Source organism: Capricornis sumatraensis, chromosome 7 (genome assembly GCF_032405125.1).
Source record: "Capricornis sumatraensis isolate serow.1 chromosome 7, serow.2, whole genome shotgun sequence".
NCBI classification, from domain to species: Eukaryota; Metazoa; Chordata; class Mammalia; order Artiodactyla; family Bovidae; genus Capricornis; species Capricornis sumatraensis.
The window spans coordinates 51347413-51364682 of NC_091075.1; positions in this window are offsets into that span (position 1 = coordinate 51347413).

Genomic DNA, 17270 nt, shown 5'->3' on the forward strand with positions numbered 1-17270 from the left:
GCCTATGGCTAACTATACATTTCGAAGATAGCTGTTTGTAGAAACTAATTGAAATACTGGGGCAAGTATGAGAATGCCAAGGGGGAAAATGAGGTGTGAGAAGAGACAAAATAAAAGTTCTTGACAACTTTAAAACTTAATAGAAACTAGTATACCCTGGGAGTCAATACACTTTAGAAAGCAGGCTTACTGTAGGAACGATGTTCCCACTGAAATAATCATACATCTCAAAACTTTATTGAAATGAAGAATAGAAGGCTGAAGACACAACAGGAAAAAGAAAGACCCAATTGAATATTATTATAATTCATAAAAATGCTTATCAATGTCAAATTTATAGCATACTATTCAATGCATGCAGATGTTGCTAATTTCTGCTCTTAAATACATTAAAAGATTGTGGCAAAAAATGTAGCTGCATTTTTCAAGGGGAAAAAAAAGTCAACAGCTATTTTGGCTTTGAATATTTTAAACTTCCCTCTGATTCTCTTGACCTCTTTTAGCTATCAGAAGTTTATTCACTGATGATTAATTTGACAGGAACACATGATCTCTGCTTTAATATTTCTTAGGCACTTTTATTCTGCTTGTTTGTGAGCTGGAAAACCTTAAAGGTGACTCATTTGCTAAGATTTACCATAAAAAGGAACAAAAATAAAACTATTAAATGTTGACATGGTACATTAAATGATGATGAAGTATTATTAGTTAAGTTCTTAAATGTTCTTGATAGCTGGAACTCTCAAAAAATATTATGAGAGAATGGGCTATAAATCAGATATATGTAATTTATTTATGCAGAAACTTAAACTTTATAGGAAATGACTATATAGATGAGCATATTTTATCATGACCTACCAGTTGAAGAATCATTCTATCTCTTTATAGTAAACAATAAAAATTAAAATAATTTATAGATATGAATTATTATATTATTGCATATATTTTTACTTGAACATTCAATTATTTGATCATAGTAAATTATTATTTTGAAATAATGGTGAAATTAATTTAATAGTAAATTATTTTAAATTTTATATGCTCCTTTTAAAGACATACCTATGTTTACTTTTAGTTGGGTACAAGATGGAATTTTGCAAGATTTTGTATTATTTTCCAGGTATACTTTTGGAACATAAGAATGTAAATATTTGCATATAATCTAATATTTCATGTATTTCCCTAAATCTCTTCCTTTCATGTCAAATTATATGCCATTTAGCAAACATAACATTTAACATGAGAATAATGACTGGCATTGAATGTTTAATTCTAAGTAAAATTTAAAATCCTTAGAGAATTTGATGTTTTTAAACCTTTAATGACATTTTTATTTTATTTTTTGAATATTATAAAAATGAGTAAATTGGGAGACTGATATTGACATATAGTTACTATTGCATATAAAATGGGTAACTAATAAGAGCCTGTTTTATAGTAGATAGAATTTTACTCAGTGTAGTGACTTATATGAGAGAATAATATATATATTTAAAAAAAAAAGAGCGGATATATGTATCAGAATAACTGATTCACTTTGCTGTACACCTGAAACTAACACAGCTTTGTCAGTTAGTCAGTTCGGTTACTTTGTCCTGCCCAACTCTTTGTTACCCTATGGACTGCAGCAAGCCAGGCTTCCCCATCTATCACCAACTCTGTCTGTTACACAACTTTGTAAATCAACTATATTCCAATAATTTTTTAAATGGGCATTGATTTCAAATGTGTGAAATGTGAAGTTCAAACAGAAGGCTTTGCAATGGTGACTAAAGAGCTTCTGTGCATTATGAACAAAGGAATAAATAAATGCAAATATGAGAGCAATTATTTAATACACAATTACATACATGAAATAATCAGTCACATGCATATTATTTAACTGTGAGCTTTATAAAAATATTTCAAAATAGTCTGCTGTGAATACCTAAACCTGGATCTTATTAGCAACATTATAAAAAATGTATTCTATGTAGGTATATCAACAATACAATTTACAATCAATAAAGTTTTTATTATGGGTTCTAATATTTATTTCCAAGTGATTTAATTGGATTATACTATATATTTATGTTAGATATAAATATATTTTGTTTTTATTCCATTCTTGATACTATTTTCTGCATATTTTAGGGCAAGTTTTAATCTTTGCGTTTATTATTATCTAAAGTTAGAGATTTTAAGAGAGGAGCATTTATCTATTGATTTATATGAAAGTTTCCTCTTCCTTCTCTTATGCTCCTGCAAAATTCTCCTGGGAGTGAGCACAGCCTGTTTTCTGTTATATTCTGAGGTTCTAGCTTTTACCTGTATTGTCTTTACCTTGAAATTTTATTTTGAAAAAGAGTGAAATGTGGGGTATTTTAAAGATTTTTCAAACTTACTTTATGTTTGGAGTCTCTTCTAACAAGATTATCAAATACACTGAGAAGAGGGCATTTCAATTCATACTAGGAATGCCATTAAAAAAATTCCTCAAGAAAAAGTTTAGGAGAATGACTATCTCATAACTTTAATACAATATTATACAAAGCACATGGAATTATAATTCCCCAAAACATAAATTTTTAAAAAAATTTTCTTGGGTGTTTCAAGAGAAATGTTATGAGGGTTTTTCTGATATTCTCACACCTACATATCATACAGTATCTGACTGATTTTGAACTAATCAATGTCCCTAAAGCAATTATAGGGGCTTCCCTCATAGCTCAGTTGGTAAAGAATCTGCCTGCAGTGTGGGAGACCCTGGTTTGATTCCTGGGTTGGGAAGATCCCCTGAAGAAAGGATAGGCTACCCAGTCCAGTAAACTTGGGCTTCTCTTGTGGCTCAGGTGGTAAAGAATCCACCTGCAATGCAGGAGACCTGCGTTTGATTCCTGAGTTGGGAAGATCCTCTGGAGAAGGGAAAGGTTAACCACTCCAGTATTCTGGCCTGGAGAATTCCAGTGACTGTAGTCCTTGGAGTCACAAAGAGTCAGACACAACAGAGTGACACACACACACACACACACACACACACACACACACACACACACAAAACAAGTTTAATGGCTCCATGGGTACAAGGTGAAGCTAAAGAAATATGTCTCTGATGATGAGCAATATTCAAGAACAATTTCTACCCCTATAAGTAGCTTAACATTTTCAGAATAAAAATTTTGTAGAATTTTTCTAATTAAAAGTAATAATTGAAGACTTATGGATAAGAATTGATCTCATCTTGGCTCTTTTACAAAGATGATTTGTGATAAATTACTTTGAAATCTGCAGTCCAAGTGAAAATCCACTGTGACGAGAAACAGTTACCTTTGGACATTCCATCTACAAATCTGATGAGCTTGCTTTTTCTATATTTTGGTCATTTTCTAACACAGTTATCAAGTCCATACTTTCATTGTCCAACCTTTGCTTTTATGCTGTTTGATAGTAATTTTTACTTTCCTTTATCAAAGTTGCAGCTCATACTATACCAATACTCACATCTTATTTTCTCTTACTTCTACCAATTTTTTTTTTCACAATTGCCCTCTTTTGTACTACTTTAAATTACATTATATATCTTCCCCTGAGTAGTGACTAATAGAACATTAAAATTATTTTTATTCACTTATGTATTTTTTTAAAATAATGATTTCTTCTTAAAATTTGAATTTGAGGCATTAGATTATTTTTTGTTCATTTAATATTCATTTTTGAAAAGTATTAACTACTGCAATTGTTCTTATGCATGAAGGCAAACAGTGTGTGGTGCTCTTATTTTTTTCCCCTTGATTTTAGCCTGCACATGAAGAAACAGTTTATGTCTTACTGGCTTCTTCCAATTCTTCTAGAACTCAGTCATTTCTTTGCATTATTAGAGGGATTATCTCCCCAAGAAACATCTCTCAGGAGAAAGAGAAGGAGAAGAATTTCAGGAAATTCAGACTCTCAGCCAAACTACTGACATGAAGCAGGTGAGCAGGAATCCCTTTGTGGAAAAGTTAAACTTGCCACACAATGAAGACAGGATTATACTTATGTTGACCAAGCCATAGGAGAAGCTACCACTAACATACAGGCTTCAAATGTAATGTAGTCCCTTATATTGTAAACCTTATGTCTTAACATACAGGTTGTGTTCAGGGATGCATGTTCAATATGCATGGAGAAGATTGAGCTTCTTTTTATTATAACATTATTGGTATGAAATCTTTGCAATGATACTTGTTACAATATATAAACCACAAATTCTCAGTCACTGAGTCATATTGCTCTTGGTAAGTGTAGAGCAGGCGGGGTATGACCAGTGTATGGAGAGCACACCTAAAAGCAATAATAAAAAATGCCAGGGAACTACTATTTAGCGGTCCCTCTATCTTCACCATGTGGCTTCCATGTTCATCAAGCTGGTTTGCATTAAGACTGAGAAAAGCAAAGTTTCACATTTTCATAGTTTTGTGAACCGTGTTTCACATGTTCTGTGAAACAGTTTGGTGAAACGAGCACAGTTTCACATTTTGAATGTGTTCCCACATCATTTTGTTAGATCTCCAAGAGAAATGGCTAAAGTGCAATAGCAACTAGATAATATAGACCAGCTGAATACCTCAAAGGAAGTCGGTGTGGCGAGCAGCTCATTATTCTGTGCCACGCGACTTTTAACTGCATAAGTGCTAGAAATAGAGAGAGAGAGCTTATTGAACACACAATCTAGTAAAGGCTATCTTTTTCCATAAGATATGTAGAAATACTTACTTATATGAGTTATATGGATGAATGGCATTAAACCCATTTCTTAAGGTTAAGTAACATTGGCCATTAAAATGAATAGTGAAAACTTCAGGCAAGCAGCCACCCAGGCAATCAGTTAATTCAACTTTTAACATCATGTGCTTGGAAAGAAGTATTGGATGCTGATGTGTAGCCCCTGAGGAAATGCTTCTTTGAAGATATTATCACTTTACATAAAAATCCAGTGTGTGTGTGTGTGTGTGAGAGAGAGAGGAAGGCATGGGATCTTGTGAAGACTGGAGCACAGATAAATCATAAATGAATGCATTTAGTTTAAAATATTGGTTGGCATAAACTGTAGAATGTCTATAAGATATTTTAAAATATGCAATTATATAATTAATTTATTTCATGCTATCTTATGGTTGATTTTCAAATTATTTTTCTACGGTAGAGAGAAAATATGAAGCGGGATCTGAGAGTAAATACCGTTGCCTTATGACATTGACTCATGAAAAGTGAATATAAATACTAAAGCTGGATAAATACATAAACATTGCAATTTAGAAGGGATCTTACTTTGCCTTCCTTTTCCTCCTTCCCTACTTGGGAAGATGTTCCTGGAACCAAGAAATATGATACATGATATAGCAGAAAGAGATTTGTAGAAAAAATTAAGACCTTTTAGAGACTTTAAATTAGAGAAATTATACTGGATCTTCCAACTGGGCCCATCTATTCACATGAGCCCTTAAAAGCAATGATTTTTCTCTGCTTGGAGTGCTGAAAAATGTGACAGCAGGGAAGGTCAGAGGGAACCTAAGACTGAGAAAGACTTTCCCCACCTTTGCCATATGGAAAACACTAGAAAGAATTAATTAAGGCAGTCTTTATCCACAAAGATTGTCTCATTGCTAACCACCAGGAAAAAAATTCAGTTCTGTAACTGAATTCACACACCACCTGAAATGTTTGAAAATAAATTCTACCATAGAGCCTTCAGAACATAGTGCAACCCTGCCCATGTCTTTACTTCTGTTTTGTGAAACACTGTACAGTTAGCAAACTGAGCGACACCATGCTTGGTCCTCTGCCCTGCAGAACTCTGAGATAACAAGCTTGTGTTGTTTACATTCATAAATGTGTATAATCTGGTATGGCAGTAATAAAAGAAAAAAAAAAAAAAAACTAAGGCAATAATGAAAGAAAAATAGAAAGACATAGTGAGGAACATGGATCTAGTTTCAGTCGTTTGAAAGGACTCAAAATACCCCAAAGGCCACCAACATTGCTTATATGGTTCAGTGAAACTTTAAGCTAACATTTAAGAAACATAGTGAGGTAACTTCAAACAACTTTATTTAGAGATAATTTATTTTTTCATATGGCTCAATTTTTTAAAATAGAAGTCAAGTTTCATATTTCCTTGTATGCTTCCTCAACCTTGGAAATTCATTTCATTATTCTATACCAGTTTGAACTGCACATTTTGGTGGATGCTCATTCTAGCTTCTTCATTAAAAACAGTCCATTTCTCTCAATTTGAAAAACGTTTCATTTACAGAGTTTTTTTCTCGAATTCACATTTATAAGTCTTTCTAAAAAATATTCTGTTTATCCCTGCCTCTACGTTGTAAACCCAGTATCAAGTAAATAAATAGTATCTTTCTCTTGATCTAATTTTTATTTAAGAAGACACATTTTGTTGTTATTATTATATATATTTCATGTCTTCTTAAATTATTATTGTTAAATTTAAGCTTTGCAGGTTATTATCAGGGAATGTGACCTTTACAATGAAAGCATTTTTGTCCAATGCTTTGTGACATACATATTAAATATATACATTTATAAAAGTTAATTAATTCAACTCTATACTATAAATATATATAAATCATCCATTTTCATTTTATGATTATGGTAAGTTGACACTTTACTCTTTTCCTGCAAACTGTATAGTAACAAGAAGAAAACTTTTTTTTTATTATTATTCCTTTTAAAGGAAGACATCCTATTCCTCAGCCTGTTTGGGCCACAGTGTTGAGCAGCAACTTCAGAAGCCAAGGCCTGCTTCCTCCACCATCCCCTTCCCCAAACCAACGGAAAATTTTTAAAAGTTAATAAAATTTATCTTTATGAAACTGCAAGTGATTTAAAACCAAGGGCTTCCCTAGTGGCTCAGATGGTAAAGAATGTGGCTGCAATGGAGGAGACCTGGGTTCAATCCCTGGGTTGGGAAGATCCCCTGGAGAAGGGAATGGCAATCCACCCCAGTATTCTTGCCTGGAGAACCTCAAGGACAGAGGAGCCTGGGGTTCCAAAGAATCAGACAGGACTGAGCGACCAGAGTCGGACATGACTGAGCGACCAACACATACATATATGTGATTTTAAACTCCCAAATACTGCAATTAAACGGGCAGAAAGAATGAAAAATTAAAAACATACAAACAGAAAAAAGCTGTAAAAACCCAACGATCTATATGTGAGGTGAAGTCTAGATGGTGTCAAAGCTTGTCCTCAAAGATATCCATAAAAAAATACCCCTTGATGGTCAGGAGGACAGCCTGAGATGCAAACCTTAAATGGATTATTTGGAGCAACAAGTATTGTTAACTTCCTTTAATAACAGATGCTCTCCAGTCTCTTTGTTTATGAATATCAAGGGGGCAGTTTAAATGTGGGTTTCACAGACAGGTTATAATTCCAGGAGGCCACTTATATGTGTGACGGAGAGGCCAATGTAAGACTTCAAACTGTAAATACTCTCTAGTTTAATATTGCTCTAAGGTGGAGAAAGTGATCAATTAAAACTTACAATTCCATCTGTGAGAAACCCATGTTTCAAAGATGAATATTGAAGATGGAAATAGACTGTGAATATATAAAGATATCACAAAAATACAGAACATGAAATATGAAAAACAATTGCAGGCAAATAATGTTCTTCAGAAAAAAAATGAAATAATATGTGTGTAAATATATGTATGCATCTATTTTGTATACATCTCTATCCCCATCTTCATAACACAAAACCAAAATTCTGAAACAAAATATATAGAGCTAAAATGATAACAAAGGAATGAATCAACCTCATATTTATAATTTTAGACAGAGACCACATGTAACAATGTGGAAGCAAGTCATTGCTGCCATAAATTATCTACCCTCCTGTAAACGGATTTCACTTTAATGATACTTATAATTCTGACTTTATTATTTAAAGATGCTCTTTCATCCTGACTTGCGATTTGAGAGAATAATTCTATTTTAATGTGTTTCTGCTTTGAATTAAATGAGCTACATAAATTCCTCTAATAAAAGCAAAATGACATTTTTAAAATTCTTGATATCACATCTACACAAATCTGCTTAACCTTGCTTATATTCTTTCATTGTTGATTTTCTTAACATCTTAACATAATGAGAGAATTCAGAAATACAGCTGCTAAAACTACAATTCTGAGACAGTCTAACACGGCTGTGAAGTATTTTGACGTCTTGCCTTCTGCTACCCCCCGAGAAAAAGCATAAAAGTGTATTAAAACTAAAATAACTATAGCTAATACCCATTAGCTTCAACCTAGTTTCATGTAGTATTTAGAAGTTGTCCCAGTTAAATCCATCAAAACACAAACCCTGCTAGGACAGGAGAGTTTTGTCCCTAAGGGCCCTTTCTTATAATTGCAGACCCATCAGATTTTTAAGTCATATGGAAAGTCAATATGGAATCTCCAGGGAAGCTAGTTCTTTCCCAACTTTTCTATTTTTCTATTACTATGTTCACCTCATTTCAACTCTCATTCAAATTTTAACAACTGCAAGAGTAGGCTTATTTCAGAGCCTCCTGACATATTTTTACCCGGTAGAAGATTCCAATAACCCTTAGGGACCATATGAAAAATGCCCCACTTAAAAAGAATTTGCTGAAGTGCATTTACGAACTCAAGTCTCTATGTGCATTCAGCAGTACAAGTCTATAATTTTCTTGAAATGAAGCTTGGCCTGTGAGCATAGTTATACTTTGTATCAAAGCTATATGCAATTATTTAAATGCATGAAAAAAAAAAAATCAGTAAACTTTAGGCTGCCTGTTCTGATCATATAGGTCAAAGAAATGCCAAAAGACTATTTCTTCCATGCCCTGCCTCCCGGCCTGCGTGTGTGCTAAGTTGCTTCAGCTGTGTCCAACTCTTTGCGACCCTACAGACTATAGCCAGCCAGGTCCCTCTGTCCAAGAGATTCTCCAGGCAAGAATACTGGAGTCAGTTTCCATGCCCTCCTCAGGAGATCTTCCCAATCCAGGGTTTGAACCCACCTCTCTTATGTCTCCTGCATTGGCAGGCAGGATCTTTATCACTAGCACCACCTGGGAAGACTCCTCCAGGCAGAACTGTATTACAACCACCCTAAAAGACTATTTTCTTTTTAAAACAACTCTCCAATTATTCTCTATAGGAAGATAGGCAAACACTTAATATCTTAATATAATTCTAATGATATTAAAAAAAAGGAGTTTTGAGTAAGATAATATATGGTTGCTGACTATAGGTTAGATTCTGGAAAGCCTTTTACAGTAAATAGCAAGAGACCATACTTACTAAAGAAAGCAAATTAGTTTCACTATTTCACAGTTTCCTGCAACTAGGTAACTAGTATGTGGCAAATTATAATCCATGGATATTTAAATCCTATTAGGTATTTCTCTCCTGTAACAAGCAGAGGGTATATCAAGAAATGACTATTCAAAAATGCAAATTGTTCCCTTGAATGTTTAACTTGTTTAACTCCTTTAGTAATCTGATGAGCACTTGTTGTTTTTCCAGTCTTCAGCTATTATGAAAAAAAAAAAAAAAAAAGCAAATAAAAAAAAAAAAAAACCCTGGGGCAAAAAACTAAGCTGAATTTGAATCATAATGGCTTTTAGAAACCAAGACTGCTATAGATATTTGCTGATGTTTTCAAGTAAAATTGAAAATAATTACTTCATTTGAAAAGCTCTATTAAAATTTCATATTGTCCATAGAAATATGAACCATGAGATTCATGTCAAAATGTTATTTATGTTGTACATTTATAGAAGTTAAAATTTTTACCCTTCTATCTTAACATTAACTATGGTAAACATAATATTTTCTCATTTTATGTTTTATTAATTTTGTGATAAAAACCATACTGCATATAGATCTAGTGCTTCAGTTAGAGTCATATGTAAAGGTTTATGGGGGAATTCCTTTTTGCATATGATAAAAACCAAACCAAACTTATAAATAAAGCAAGACTAATCAGAAAAATGTTACTTTACTTTTTAAAAAAATACCTTCTATGTATAAAAACAAAAACAATAAACACTTCCCTGAAATAAACTGCCAAGGGCCATGAACTAAGAGATGGAAATATATATAGGAGCTTTAACCACATTTCCTCCTAGTGAATTCAGGACAAAATTCCACATTTTGTATTCATATCTAATCCATTTATCAGTGCATTCAAAGTATTTTAATAAAAGTCTTCAGTGTGTAACAAATTTTGATGATCTTTGTGAGAGTGAAAACTAAAGAACAGGTGCTTCATAAAGTGTATGAAACAAAATGGGTGTAAAAGATAAATATGGGAAAACTAAACAGATGTGCCTATTAACGTTTTTCTATCTTGTCTAAAATGTCAATTACCATGTTTTTGTTTCTCCTTCAAAAATGAGTTAGTCATATAACCAGTCCCAGTTCTTTATGGACCATTACCATATTGTTTTGTTTAGCCTTTTTAGAAACTTTTGTTAACTTATCTTTGACAAATATTGATTCTTTCATCATTTGTGTATCCTTATTAAAAAACAAATTTCTTGATGTTTCCTCTGGGTACAAATTGCCTTAAAATGGCTCCTCCTTTTGTATAGAAATATATATGCATGTTTATAAGTGGAGATGTATTTTAAAAATTCAAAATTTAAAACCGATTGTCAGTATATACCTTTGTACAATAAATTTCAAAAAATATTTGGAAGAATGACAATGCTTATGATTTCCTCACTTTCTAACGTAAAGCCTACACTGACATTCTGCAAATATTCTATCTCTCCCTCATTTTTTCTTAATTTAATTATGAATACCTTTATTAATGTCCAGTATATGAAAGTAAAGATATAATCTTGTAAGTAGAGAGAATGATGGTATAAGAGAAATGTGAGTACATAATTTTTCTCCAGATTTAGGACAGAATATATATTCCTGGGCTGTGGGATTTTTGTTATGAGATGAAAATTTCAGTAGAAAAAAGAACACAAATAAAAATTAAACAAAGACACTGTTTTTTTCTTAAGGATACTTGTGTAGAATGGTGTCTGTTTATATCAAAAATTTCCAATTCGTCTTTAAAAAAATTAATGATGAAGAGAAAATAAAACTAAACATGTATCTTTACTATAACTTGAAGGAAAAATATGTCAAACACATAAAAATTGTGCTGACAAAGGAAGAGGGAAGGAGAAACTCTTTCAAAAAAATTTAAGAGAACATGAGAAAACAAGACATTAAAATTCTTCCCCCCAAAATGGAATTTTTTCCATACCCCAAAAAAATGGAATTTAGCAAAGAATTAATTTATCAAATAGATAGAATATGTTGCACCTGTAAATTATATTCACCAAAAATATGTTGCTTTGATAAAAGATTAAATTAAAAAAAAAGAACTCTAAAAACAAAAATTGACCAAAAGAAGGAAAAAGGAAAATTAGAATTGAATTTATGAAATAGATAACAAAAAGAAAATCAGATGAAGACTTGCTTTGAAAGTGCCCCAGGAAGAATCAGTTCAGTCACACAGCTGTGTCTGGCTCTTTGCGACCCCATGAACCACAGCTCTCCAGGCCTCCCAGTCCAGCACCAACTCCCAGAGTGTACCCAAACTCATTTCCATTGAATTGGTGATGCCATCCAACCATCTCATCCTCTGTCATTCCCTTCTCCTCCTGCCTTCAATCCTTCCCAATATCAAGGCTTTTTCAAATGAGTCAGTTCTTCGCATCAGGTGGCCAAAATATTGGAGTTTCAGCTTCAACATCAGTCCTTCCAATATACACCCAGGGCTGATCTCTTTTAGGATGAACTGGTTCGATCTCCTTGCAGTCCAAGGGACTCTCAAGAGTATTCTCCAACACCACAGTTCAAAAGCATCAGTTCTTTGGTGCTCAGCTTTCTTTATAGTCCAACTCTCACATCCATACATGACTACTGTTGTAGCTCAAACGATTGGAAATAGCTCAGCTGGAATTCCATCACCTCTACCATCTTTGTTTGTAGTAATGTTTCCTAAGGCCCAATTGACTTCACACTCAGGATGTCCAGGATGTCTGGCTCTGGGTGAGTAACTGCATCATAGTGGTTATTTGTGTCATTAAGAACTATTGTGTCATCTTTGCATGAAATCTTCCCTTAAGTTCAGTTCAGTTCAGTCACTCAAACATGTCCGACTCTTTCAAACCCCATGAATCACAGCACGCCAAGCCTCCCTGTCCATCACCAAACTAATGGAGTTCACTCAGACTCACGTCCATTGAGTCGGTGATGCCATCCAGCCATCTCATCCTCTGTTGTCCCTTTTTCCACCTGCCCCCAATCCCTCCCAGCATCAGAGTCTTTTCCAATGAATCAACTCTTAGCATGAGGTGGCCAAAGTACTGGAGTTTCAGCTTCAGCATCATTCCTTCCAAAGAACACCCATGGCTGATCTCCTATAGAATGGACTGGTTGGATCTCCTTGCAGTCCAAGGGACTCTCAAGAGTCTTCTCCAACACCACAGGTCAAAAGCATCAATTCTTGGAGTGCTCAGCTTTCTTCACAGTCCAACTCTCATATCCATAGATGACCACTGGAAAAACCAAAGCCTTGACTACATGGACCTTTGTGGACAAAGTAATGTCTCTGCTTTTCAATATGCTACCGAGGTTGGTCATAATTTCCTTCCAAGGAGTAAATGTCTTTTAATTTCATGGCTGTAATCACCATCTGCATTGATTTTTGGGCCCCCCAAAATAAAGTTTGACACTGTTTCCACTGTTTCCCCGTCTATCTGCCGTGAAGTGAGGGGACCAGATGCCATGATCTTCATTTTCTTAATGTTGAGCTTTAAGCCAACTTTTTCACTCTCCTCTTTCACTTTCATCAAGAGGCTTTTTAGTTTCTCTTCACTTTCTCCCATAAGGGTGGTGTCATCTGCATATCTGAGGTTATTGACATTTCTCCCAGCAATTTTGATTCTAGCTTGTGCTTCTTCCGATGTACTCTGCATATAAGTTAAATAAGCAGGGTGGCAATATACAGTCTTGACGTACTCCTTTTCCTATTTGGAACCAGTCTGTTGTTCCATATCCAGTTTTAACTGTTACTTCCTGACCTGCATACAGGTTTCTCAAGAGTCAGGTCAGGTGGTCTGTTATTCCCATCTCTTTCAGAATTTTCCACAGTTTATTGTGATCCACACAATCAAAGGCTTTGGCATAGTCAATAAAGCAGAAATAGATGTTTCTGTAACTCTCTTGCTTTTTCCATGATCCAGTGGATGTTGGCAATTTTATCTCTGGACCTCTGCCTTTTCTAAAACTAGCTTGAACATCTGGAAATTCACGGTTCACGTATTGCTGAAGCCTGGCTTGGAGAATTTTGAGCATTATTTTACTAGTGTGTGTGCAATTGTGTGGTAGTTTGAGCATTCTTTGGCATTGCCTTTCTTTGGGATTGGAATGAAAACTGACCTTTTCCAGTCCTGTGGCCACTGCTGAGTCTTCCAAATTTTCTGGCATATTGAGTGCAGCACTTTTACAGCATCATCTTTCAGGATTTGAAATAGCTCAACTGGAATTCCATCACCTCCACTAGCTTTGTGTGTAATGATGCTTTCGAAGGCCCACTTGACTTCACATTCCAGGATGTCTTGCTCTTGGTGAGTGATCACACCACTCTGATTATCTGGGTCGTGAAGCTCTTTTTTGTACAGTTCTGTGTATTTTTGCCACCACTTCTTAATATCTTCTGTTTCTGTTAGGTCCATACCATTTCTGTCCTTTATCAAGCCCATCTTTGCATGAAATGTTCCCTTGATATCTCTAATTTGCTTGAAGAGACATCTAATCTTTCCCATTCTGTTGTTTTCCTCTATTTCTTTGCATTGATCCCTGAAGAAGGCTTTCTTATCTCTTCTTGCTATTCTTTGGAACTCTGCATTCAGATGCTTATATCTTTCCTTTTCTCCTTTGCTTTTCACCTCTCTTCTTTTCACAGCTATTTGTAAGGCCTCCCCAGACAGCCATTTTGCTTTTTTGCATTTCTTTTCCATGGGGATGGTCTTGATCACTGTCTCCTGTAGAATGTCACGAACCTCCATCCATAGTTCATCAGGCACTCTATCAGATCTAGGCCCTTGAATCTATTTCTCACTTCCACTGTATAACCAAAGGGATTTTATTTAGGTCATACCTGAATGGTCTAGTGGTTTTCCTTACTTTCTTCAATTTAACTCTGAATTTGCCAATAAGGAGCTCATGATCTGAGCCATAGTCAGCTCCCAGTCTTATTTTTGCTGACTGTATAGAGCTTCTCCATCTTTGGCTGCAAAGAATACAATCAATCTGATTTCGGTGCTGACCATCTGGGGATGTCCATGTGTAGAGTCTTCTCTTGTGTTGTTGGAAGGGGGTGTTTGCTATGACCAGTGTGTTCTCTTGGCAAAACTCTATTAGCCTTTGCCCTGCTTCATTCCGTATTCCAAGGCCAAATTTGCCTGTTACTCCAGTTGTTTCTTGACTTCCTACTTTTGCATTCCAGTCCTCTATAATGAAAAGGACATCTTTTGAGGGTTTAGTTCTAAAAGGTCTTGTAGGTCTTCAAAGAACTGTTCAACTTCAGCTTCTTCAGTGTTACTGGTTGGGGCATATACTTGGATAACTTTGATATTGAATGATTTGCCTTGGAAACAAACAGAGATCATTCTGTCATTTTTGAGACTGCATCCAAGTACTGCATTTCTGACTCTTTTGTTGACCATGATGGCTACTCCATTTCTTCTAAGAGATTCCTGCCTACAGTAGTAGATATAATGGTCATCTGAGTTAAATTCACCCATTCCAGTCCATTTTAGTTCGCTGATTCCTAGAATGTCGACGTTCACCCTTGCCATCTCTTGTTTGACCACTTCTAATTTGCCTTGATTCATGGACCTAACCTTCCAGGTTCCTATGCAATATTGCTCTTTATAGCATTGGACCTTGCTTCTATGACCAGTCATATCCACAACTGGTATTGTTTTTGCTTTGGCTCCATCCCTTCATTCTTTCTGGAGTTATTTCTCCACTGATCTCCAGTAGCATATTGACCACCTACTGACCTGGGGAGTTCTTTCAGTATCCTACCACTTTGCCTTTTCATACTGTTCATGGGGTTCTCAAGGCAAGAATACTGAATTGGTTTGCCATCGCCTTCTCCAGTGGACCACAATCTGTCAGGCCTCTTCACCATGACCCACCCATCTTGGGTGGCCCCACAGGGCATGGCTTAGTTTCATTGAGTTAGACAAGGCTGTGGTCCTAGTGTGATTAGATTGACTAGTTTTCTGTGATTATGGTTTCATTGTGTCTGCCCTCTGATGCCCTCTTGCAACACCTACCGTCTTACTTGGGTTTCTCTTACTTTGGATGTAGGGTATCTCTTCCTGGGTGCTCCAGCAAAGTGCAGCTTCTGCTGCTTACCTTGAACAAGGGGTATCTACTCACCGCCGCCCTTCCTCACCTTGAACGTGGAGTAGCTCCCCTAGGCCCTCTTGCTCCTGTGCAGCCACTGCTCCTTGGACGTGGTGTTGCTCCTCTCAGCCGCCACCCCTGACCTCAGCTGTGGGGTAGCTTCTCTTGGCAGCCGCCCCTGACTTAGGATGTGGGATGGCTGCTCCTGTGCTGTCACAGCCTGGCAGTCTTGGCCACCGCCCCTGACCTCGAATGTGGGGTAGCTCCTCCCAGCCACCGCTCCTGTCGGGAATGGGGTCCTCCCGGCTTCTGCCCCTGACCTAGGACATGGGGTACCTCCTTTTGGCCATGCTTGTGCACTGTCGCAGCCGCCCATGTATCTCTAATTTTCTTGAAGAGATCTCTATTCTTTATCATTCTATTGTTTTCCTCAATGGACATGAGTCTGAGCAAACTCCAGCAGAGGAATGAAGGACAAAGGAGCTTGGCTTGCTACATACCGTCCATGGGATCACAAAACGTTGAACATGACTTAGCAACTGATGAACGACAAATGTAAAAGTAGCAGTAAATGCAATTCTACATTTTAGTGATCCTGACAGAAATCTGATATGGCAGCCATCATAAATATTCAGCAATTAACTGACAACAATCTGGTTCTCACCACCCTAGAATTTTAAAGAATCTTTTGAAATTCTTCACATGTCTGAGTCTCACTAGAAAGTCATTATAAGGAAATTGGAGCTGATTTGTCTTTCTTTCTTTTGATAAATTTCTATGAAACAAGCAGACACAATCAGAAACATTTCCTAAACTATATACCAGAGATGTTCTGATAGAACCATAGAGTTAATAAGAGATCCTGATATAGAAATATGTCTAACTAGTCATTCTTTCTTTTTTGTGTATTTATTAACAATAACTATATTCAAATAAGTAAGTGTGCAGTTAGAGTATTCAAGTTTTCAAAGAATGAACTCTTCAAGTTCTATACTCTAAATGTAGAAATGATTATGTTTGATTTTAAGGAGATTATTTAAAAGTCAAGGAAATATCTGGCCACTACCAAAACTTTTGAAAGCATCTTGAAAGCAATTTATACCATATTTCCAAAACTAATCATATAATGGCATAACAGTATCTTATGAAGGTGTATATTATTACGTTATTTCACCAAAGTGTAAATGCACAAAAGTGAGTTAAGAGGATAGAATTTTTTTTTTTTTTAAGTTATGGATAGCTTGATAATTACTTATCATTTGAAGCATTTAACTAGTATGTATTTATCACTTCCTATTAGCCTCACATGGTCTTCACTATGGCACTTTGACAAAGATCCAGGGCCACTTTTCCTTTCTAGAACTTGCATTATAAAATAAATACAAGAATTGGGTTGTACATGCCAATTTGCTGCAATTGTGGCCAACTCTTTGTGACCCTATGGACTGTAACCCTCCAGACTCCTTTGTCCATGGGATTCTCCAGGCAGGAATACTGGAGTGAGCTCCCATGTCCTTCTTCAGGGGATCTTCCTGACCCAGGGATCTCCTGAAGCTTCTGCATTACAGATGGATTTTTTATCCGTGAGCCATCACCACCAGGAAAGACCCAAATTGGCTGTACTGTGCAATAATCTCAGGGGTGGAGATTTCAACCAATGTGGGATAACCTTTGTGTTGTGATATGGTCTACGTGTGAGGGAATGCCAGGCTTCTTCCAGAAAAGGTCCAACTTGCTTTTCTTTATTGCTTTTCCTTTTTTCATTATTCTCTATTATGTAGGATATTCAGATGTACTCCTATCCAGAAGAGTTCCCTCCAGTGCTGTGTC